Source organism: Dendropsophus ebraccatus, chromosome 12, assembly GCF_027789765.1.
Source record: "Dendropsophus ebraccatus isolate aDenEbr1 chromosome 12, aDenEbr1.pat, whole genome shotgun sequence".
Classification (NCBI taxonomy): Eukaryota; Metazoa; Chordata; class Amphibia; order Anura; family Hylidae; genus Dendropsophus; species Dendropsophus ebraccatus.
The window spans coordinates 24,266,242-24,275,519 of NC_091465.1; positions in this window are offsets into that span (position 1 = coordinate 24,266,242).

Here is a 9,278-nt window from a genome sequence, read left to right on the forward strand (position 1 = left end):
AAAAGTTATACAAATCACCAATATACACTTATTATGGGAAATGCTTATAAAGTGATTTTTTCACCTGCACTTACTACAGCATCAAGGCTTCACTTCCTGGATAACATGGTGATGTCACTTCCTGGATAAAATGGTGATGTCACTTCCTGGATAACATGGTGATGTAATGACCCGACTCCCAGAGCTGTGTGGGCTGTGGCTGCTGGAGAAGATGATGGCAGAGGGATGCTCAGTGTCCCTCCAGTGCCCTGTGTCCCTCAGTGTTCCCCTGCCTTCATCCTCTCCAGCAGCCACAGCCCGCACAGCTCTGGGAGTCCGGTCATTACATCACCATGTTATCCAGGAAGTGAAGCCTTGATGCAGTACTAAGTGTAGGAAAAAGCCCTTTATAAGCATTTCCCGTAATAAGTGAATATTGGGGATTTCTATAACTTTTGGGGGGCAATACAATAGATTAATAAAAAATTTTGCCGGACTTCTTTAATTTTCCACTTGAACAAAAAACTTTTCCATGCAAAGTTGTCCATAGTTCTTAAAAGTAAGGACCAGATCCTAACCAATCGCCCTTCTTACAGACTAAGTTGCCAAAATGTGTGTTAGTCTATGTAAAGTGTAACGGGATGATGTCCATGTGTGTATTGTGACTGGTAGATTCTGTACAGCAGTAACATTGACGTCATTGATAATCTGTTACCATTCCTGTTAATAATCAGAGGAAATGTCCTTTATTTCTTCTTCATTCATTGCCTTCAGTCTGGAACTGTTTCTCTATATGTCACAACTACACAACTACTCCGGGATGATAGGACTGACACCGAGGAACCGGGACTGGTCACCACTTTTATAATGCCGCCTCCATTGCGTCGTTCACGCCTGTGGATTGTACAGAAATCTTTCTATTTTTTATGAACTGTGGGTAAAGCCTTTTGTAGAAAACTGACATTCCTGACCTGTGGTCGTGTGTATTGTGTGTGTGTGTGTGTGTGTGTACAGCGTCTTATCCTTGTTTGTGAACAATGCAGTTACCGCCTTTTGTAAGAAAGAGAATGGCGTTATTTAAAACATATTGATTTGTGATTTTTTTGTTAATATTTCATTAATATGTTTTACCAGTTCATCCACTAGAATTAGGAGTCTGTGCTCACCATAAGCGCAACTGTCACCCAATCACAAACAAAGCTCCTATATTGTTGAGAACTAGTAGGCTTAAAGGACAACTCCTGCCCAAAGTATTTTTTAATATGTTATTACTTATGGAAAGTTAGACAAATTCCTAGTGTACATTAATTATAGGAAATGAACATATAGGGCTATTTCCCTTAATTTAGTAGATCATGGAGACTTCAAATTCTATCAAAAACTGTGAGTGTCCAGCAGGGGGTGCAGTATATGTAGAAGCCTATGAACTGTATTGAAGTCTATGGGAGCTGTAATGTGCAATGTAATATAAACTACACTTTATTGGTAGACTATGTGTATGGGATAATGGACTATGTTTATGGGATAATTTGGGGAGCAAGGACACTTGCTCCCCAAATGGAGGGCACCAAGCAGGGAGGGAGAGAGGAGCCGGTGCATCTAACTACCTTCTCTCTCCCTCCCTCCCTCCCTGCTTGCTGCAGTGGGACAGATAGACACTACTACTGCTCCCATCATCTGCTCATAGTATGAGCAGATGATGGGAGGAGTAGTACCAGGGAGATTCCCAGCACCAAGCTGCTCCTCAGCCGACAGTCCCCACACCCGCCGCACAGCTGCCGCCAGTAACTTCCCAGCCACCCCACACATCCGCCGCCGGTAACCTTTCACATCTGGCCCCCAGCCACCCCACACACCGGCCACACAGCCGCCACCCCATCACCCCAGCCTCCCCCACCACTGCACAACTCACTTCCCTGCTGTCCCCGATTGCCAGATCACTGCCGCCCCTGTGTCCTGCTGTTTCGATCATGGATGTCACCCCCAGCAGCTCTCCTCATCCGGGACCGAGTAGGCAGGAAGCGGGGGCGGCAGTGATCTGGCAGTCCGGGACAGCAGGGAAGTGAGTTGTGCGGCGGTGGGGGGCTGGGAGGTTACCGGCAGCAGCTATGCGGCCGGTGTGTGGTGTGGCTTGGGGCCAGATGTGTAAGGTTACTGGCGGGTGTGGGATGGAGGAAGTATTTAGATGCAGCGGATTTCTCGTTGCGGATCCCTTCCCTGTACACTCATGGCAGATAACCTCGCAGCGGGATGCATATCCTGCAGTGAGTGTCCGCAGCCCGCCCCGTTAACCCCCTGGTCGCCGGAGTCTATACATCACTGGGTCCCCGCTCCGGCGCTCCCGGTGCCTTTGAACCGCTGCGGCCCCGGGTGCCTCATGTAGCCTGGGGCCGCGGCTATTAGCGGGCACGGTCCGATCGCTAATAAGGTAATCAGATGCAGCTGTCAAACATGGCAGTTGCATCCGATTACCGGATGCAGCACTTCCCTGGTGTCTAGTGGCGGAGATTGCTCCTCTGGGACAGCGATCTCCGTTACTGCTGCTGGCCGGGGACTGCTCCAAGATGGCGTCGTCCCCGGTTCGGCACTCGTTTGTTTTCGGCTGCAGCAGCCGAAAGCAAACGAGTGCCGATCTCATCGATCTATGCTGTATAACTATATACAGCAAAGATCTCAATGAGTGATCAGTGCACTTGTACTAGAAGTCCCCCAGGGGGAATAACCCTAACCCCAGGGGGGCTTCTAGTATAAGGCCCCGTTCCCACTGAGCAAAACTAGCGGAATTCCGCGGCGGAATTGTCTGCTGCGGAATGCCGTTAGCCTCCCACTCGTAATGGGAGTCTATGGTAGGTGCACGCTCCTGCCCTGTCCGCGCTGAAGAATGAACATGAAACCCCCCAAAAGAAAACCATTTCACTGCGCATATAATTTTTTTCTGGTTTCGCAACATATTTTATGCAAAAGTTCAGCCTGTCATTGCAAAGTACAATTAGTGACGCAAAAAAATAAGGGCTCATGCAGGTCTGTAGGTGTAAAATGCAAGTGCCATGGCCTTTTAAGCACAAGGAGGAAAAAATGAAAAAGCAAAAACGAAAATTAGCCTGGTCCTGAAGGGGTTAAGCCTACCCCAAAAACCTGCGAAATGAAGCTAGGTCTTATATTCAGGGTATGTTCTATTTTCAGAGAAACACAATATTATATCACAGTAAAACATCTGGAGTTGATCAATTTATTATATCAGAGTTCTATGGTTAGTGCAAACCTGAAGTTACTGTAAGGTCTTTCATCTCTAGAGGTTTTCTTTTTTGCAAAGGAGCCCCGTTACATTTAATGAATGAATAAGGAGAACATTAATCTTGTGAGTCGCCGCCTTCTCTTTGTAGTGGATGACGGGTAGGAGTCATAAGACCATTCTTGGTCCAGGAATTATGGCTAACTTGTTCACCTGTGACTATAAAATATGGTGAAATGTTTTGCTGCTTTTATCGATTAAGGCTGGGTTCACACTACGTTTTGCAATCCGTTTTTTTCATCCCTTTTGATCAGTTTTTCATTGAATTCTATTATTTAAAAAAAAAAAAAAAAAAAAAAAAAAAAAAAAAAGATAAAAAGATCCGTTTTGTTCAATGTACACAAAAACGTAGTCGACCTTATTTTTGTGTCCGTAAAAAAAAAACTGATCCGTTTTGACCCTTTTTTTTAATAGTGGAATTCAATGGAAAAATGGATGCACACACATGCATCCGTTTTTTGCAAAAAATGAATGAAAAAAACGTAGTGTGAACCCAGCCTAATATTTAATCCAAGGATTTATCATATTTTTATTAAAGGGGTTATCCAGGATTGGGAAAAGCACAGCTACCTTAGCTTGCACAGCAGGTTTGCCCCTTTTAGGTCATTTGTTGTTGTGTTACAGTGGGACTACCCAGTGTAGCCCAAGCCACTGCACACATACACACTACTACAGGACTTACATAGGTACTGGACCGAGACAGACTCCTAATGTAAGGCCTATTGTGTGAAGAAAGAAGCGATCAGCTGGGTTCTTCTCCCTGCTTGTTCTAGAGATCAGTGGGGATCTGAACAATCAAAAGCCCACCCATTGTAATATGGGACAGCAGAGACTCCATGTGCAAATGGTAGAGGATCAGTGCACATAATCAGGACTACTTTCTGTAACTAATGTAAAACATATACTATTAAGTATACTAACTCATACAATACAGACAGCTGATTATGGGCTATATCCTGATCACACTGGTCTGACATCCGCCTCGTGTTGTGTACTGTCATGCGGGGTAAAGTATGCCTGAGGGTATGCCACCTTTGCAGGGATCCATCTTATTTTATTCTTATTTTGCCTGCATTGGAAATGATTCTAGTCTTTTTAGATATGTATTGTATAAAATTTAAAGGGGTTATCCAGAGCTACAAAAACATGGCCACTTTCTTCCAGAGACAGCCCCACTCTTGTCTTCAGTTTGGGTGCATTGAAGTGAATGGAGCTTATTTGCAAACTGCACCTGAAGTGGGGATCAGAGTCGAAAGTGGCCATGTATTTGTAGCGCTGGATAACCCCTTTAACATTCCAGCAAACACAAATAGTGATATTTTGTTAGTTTGGAAATGAGGCCCCGTTTCATGGCTGTGACGCTGTTACTAATCCCCAGTAAGTTTTAATGCTCAACTCTTTCTAAATACATAAATATCTATCTAAGCTGAGATTAATTGCAAGAGGTTGATCTACAGAAGATTTTTTTTTTTTAAAGGGATCAGACTGAAAAAATAATAATAATAAAAATCCCCCTGTACTGCTGATCTGGTGGTCCCTGGTCCTTGCTGGTAAAAGCCCTCTGATCTTGGCACGCAGGACATATCCACTGGTTGGTTGAGCGGTGATAAGTGCCTGAGCCCTTATAAAAAACAAAAAAACAAAAACATTTCTAGTGCTGAACAACCCCTTTAGGAGACCACCTACTTCCAGTAACAATAGCAATATGGCCATGATGCAACTGCTAATAGAGGAAGGTTGAAAGCATTCTCACCTTAAATCAGATTATTTCTGTGATGGGCACAAGGCCTTTGTACCTTTTATTATGGATAATGGAGGAGGTGGGGGTGGTCATCGCACCTTGACTTGCTGTGGTCTTTTGGCCCAAACCTTCATATTATCTGTCGCTTCTCTGTCAGTCTTTATTATGATGTGCCTGTTATTCTCATCCATTGTTTCCCACAGTCTCCATCTCCCGTCTACAGTTCTTTTAAGCTTCACCTAAGGATTTGACTGTGTTATCATTGTACAGTATATTTGTGTTACTAATTTTATTGCATCGGAAAGAACCACATCTTCTATGAGTCGCCTTGTAATATAATTGTGACTCTTGTCATGTTTGTCTGAATAAACAGGAACAAAAATTAGTTCTGTATTTTCTGTCCTTGCTATATTTTAGGTTATTGCAGGAATGGGGAACTTTGGGCCCTCACTACAGTTCTCCTCATGCCTGGACAGCAGCTGGAGAGCCAAGGTTCCCCATCCCTGGGCTACATGCACAGGAAACATTCTTCTGAGCTGCTGCTTTCTGCATTACGGTGGGTTCACCCTACGGAATCTGCGCGGATAAGTTCCAGCAGATTCCATTGCTCGTACCCATTCACAGCAGCGCGCCTCACCTCCTCTCCTCCATTCTATGGCCGGGCGGATTCCACCTTCCTCCGAAAGAACTGACATGTCAATTCTTTCGGCGGATGGCGGAAATCCCCCGCCCATAAAATGGTGTCTATGGGACGCGCGCGGCCATGAGCGGGTACGAGAGACAAAATCGTCCTGAACTTATCAGTGCGGATTCCATAGTGTGAACCCACCCTTACAAAGAAGCTACAATGTTGCAGATGAAGCCAACCAGGACTTGTTTATATCAGCTGTCTCAGAAGGGAGGGGGGAAGGAGGGGGAGAGAGAGAAAAGCTCACATACAGATTTTTGTCTTCAGCAGAAAGCAGCAGCTGAGAACTAGGGGAAGAAGACTAAATAGATAATAACAAGTATGGAAGAAATTGCTAGTCTCACCATGGGCAGCAACATATTAAAAGTTATGTATGAGTGGAATACCCCTTTAATTTAGATAAGAGTCACCACCTTGATCTCTTTGTTGTGTTTCTCATTACTGAACCATTTGTGTGGTGTGGCTGGTGAATGATTGTGCTGATAGAGGCCACTACCATGAAAGGGGGACTTCATGCGTACAATGGTTCGGTAGGTGGTATGTCTCACAGTAACATCCACATGATGCCAGGACCCAGCAGAATATTGTCCATCACACTGCCCAGGTGATGCCCATGCACCCAACCGTCCACATGATCCAATGATTCAGCAATCTAGGCCAGCATCTTCCATTACTCCGCTCTCCAGGTCAGCTCACAGACCCATTGTAGGCACTTTTGGCAGCCAAGAAGGGTCAGTATGGACGCTCAGGCAATAGTTGGCAGGAGTGATTTGTACTGTTGTATAGTTACAATGTCTCTAGCCGCTACTGTATCTTTACAAGCTTTGAGAATAGGTATCATTAGGTATCCTTATCCACTCCTCTTTACAAGCGACCATTAAAATAACATCACTAGATGTGAGCTGACTTTAAGCATGTTGGGGTTCCTCCAAACCTGAACTATTGGCATTTGATTACTGATGACTAAAGAAGTTGGATGAAGCCCTAAGGCTGCCCGGAAAACATGGACATAGCCAAAGCAGTACTCTAGGGCTGCATCCAACTACTTCACCCCCCAGTAATCAAATGCCGAGAGTTCAGGGACCATTGTCCTGCTGAATACAGCTGTGTTTATCACGTGCCATACTTGTAAGCCTCGTTAACAGGTGAGAAATGGGGGTCCTAGTGGTCGGACCACCCCCAACGACGCAATAGTGGAAAGAAACCCTTTAATAGGAAATATTGTGAGGTGATCACATTTCGGTAATTCTGTCAGAAATAGGATCATCTGACCAAAGGTCGCTTTGTGTGAATCGTGCTGTGTTGAGGTTAAAGCAAGATAAATAGAGTTGTGTTGTGATCCACAAGCCGCCATGACCCGACCGGCCCAAAAACTCCACCCCAAATGGATTTCATGTGACTTATGTTGCAGATCCCAACCCCATCTACTTTTGCTTAAAGTGACTGTACCACTAGGCCCAGGCTGAAGCACTGGAGGCGGGCCGACCCACCCTTAGTGGGAGGAAACCCCGCCCCGCTATGATAGGGTTCCATTGATTCTAATGGAGTCACGTCATGGAGGGGCTGGAGTTTCTTCCCACTAAGGGTGGGTCAGCCTGCCTCCAGTGCTTCTGCCTGGGCCTGGTGGTACAGTCACTTTAAAGGGGTTATCCAGTGCTACAAAAACATGGCCACTTTCTTCCAGAGACAGCCCCACTCTTGTTTCCAGTTTGGGTGCAGGCCTTTCTGCTCAGTTCCATTGAAGTTAATGGAGCTTAATTGCAAACCGCACCTGAACTGGAGACAAGAGTCGTGTTGTCTCTGAAAGAAAGTGGCCATGTTTTTGTAGCGCTGGATAACCCCTTTAACTGCAACGCTGCACTCTTCACATACACAGCCACAAAGCGATTCTTTGGTCATATGACTTTCATAGCGCCCATAATCTCCATGGAGCCCCCTAGCCTTTCATACAAATATAAGGGTGGGTTCACATTGAGGAATTCTCGCGGATAAACTCCGCGGAATTCCGCCGGCTCCATAGACACCATTCTATGGACCGGCTTAATCCGGATTCCGCCGAAAAAACTGACATGTCAATTCTTTTGGCGGAATGAGGAATCAGCCGGCCCATAGAATGGTGTCTATGGAGCCGGCGGAAAGGCGCGCGTACAGCCGGAGTCCCGCAGAGTTTATCCGCGATAATTCCTCAATTGGAACCCACCCTAACACAACAAAAGGAAGTTGTCATGTGGCGGCCACATTTGTCCCATAGATGCCCTGTAAGGCAGGGATGGGAACCTTGGGCCTTAAAGGGGTTATCCAGTGCTACAAAAACATGGCCACTTCCCCCCTCTCTTGTCTCCAGATTGGGTGGGGTTTTGAAACTCTGTTCTATTGAAGTAAATGGAGCTTAGTTGCAAACCACACCTGACCTGGAGACAAGAGAGGGGGGAAAAGTGCTCATGTTTTTGTAGCGCTGGATAACCCCTTTAACCCCTAGACGACCCTGGACGTAGGGTTACGTCATGGAAGTCTGTCCCCAGACGACCCATGACGTAACCTTACGTCCTGGGTGTTTTTCCCGCTATGAAGCGCGCTCCGGAGCGGAGCGCGCTTCATAGCAGGTGGGGGCCGGCTGCAATCAGCAACCGGGACCTCACCGGTAATGACACGCTGCAGCGATCGCGCTGCCACGTGTCATTAACCCCTTAAACGCCGCGATCGCGGCGCGACCGCGGCGTTTAAGTGTAAGTGACAGGGGGAGTCCCCTGTCACTTACCGATCGGGACCCCCGCAGTGTGACTGCGGGGGTCCCGATCGTTGAAACGGACTGCCGGAGGTCTCTCACCTTCCTCCGTGCGGTCCGATCGGCGATCTGCTACACTGAGCCTGCACAGGCAGGCTCAATGAGCAGATCGCCGATAACACTGATCAATGCTATGCCTATGGCATAGCAATCATCAGTGTAAAAATCAAAGTACTGGATGTAAAAGTCCCCCAAAGGGACTTCAAAAGTGTAAAAAAAAAAAAGTTCAAAACACTATTACGCTACCCCAAAACCCCTCCCCCAATAAAAGTCTAAATCACCCCCCTTTCCCATTATATAAATAAAACATATAAAAATAAATAAATAGATAAACATATAATATACCGTAGCGTGCGTAATTGTCCGATCTATTAAAATATAACAAGCGTGATTGCGACCGGTAAACGGCGTACACGAAAAGAGTGAAAAAGTGCGCAGATTACCGATTTTATGTTACATTATATATTAAAAAAAATCAATAAAAAGTGATCAAAACGTCCGATCTTCACAAATATGGTATTAATAAAAACTAGAGATCACGGCGGAAAAAATGACACCCCATACAGCCCCGTAGGTGAAAAAATAAAACCGTTATAAGCGTCACAATAGGCCCATTTTATTAATATTTAATTGCCAAAAAAAAGGATTTCATAAAAAAATATATATAACATTAGAGAATCTGTGTAACCTGCATATGGTTGTGTTCGGACTGACCTATAGAATAATTGTATAATGTCGCTGTTACCATATAGTGCATTACGTAGACACAGGAACCCCCCAAACGTTACCATAT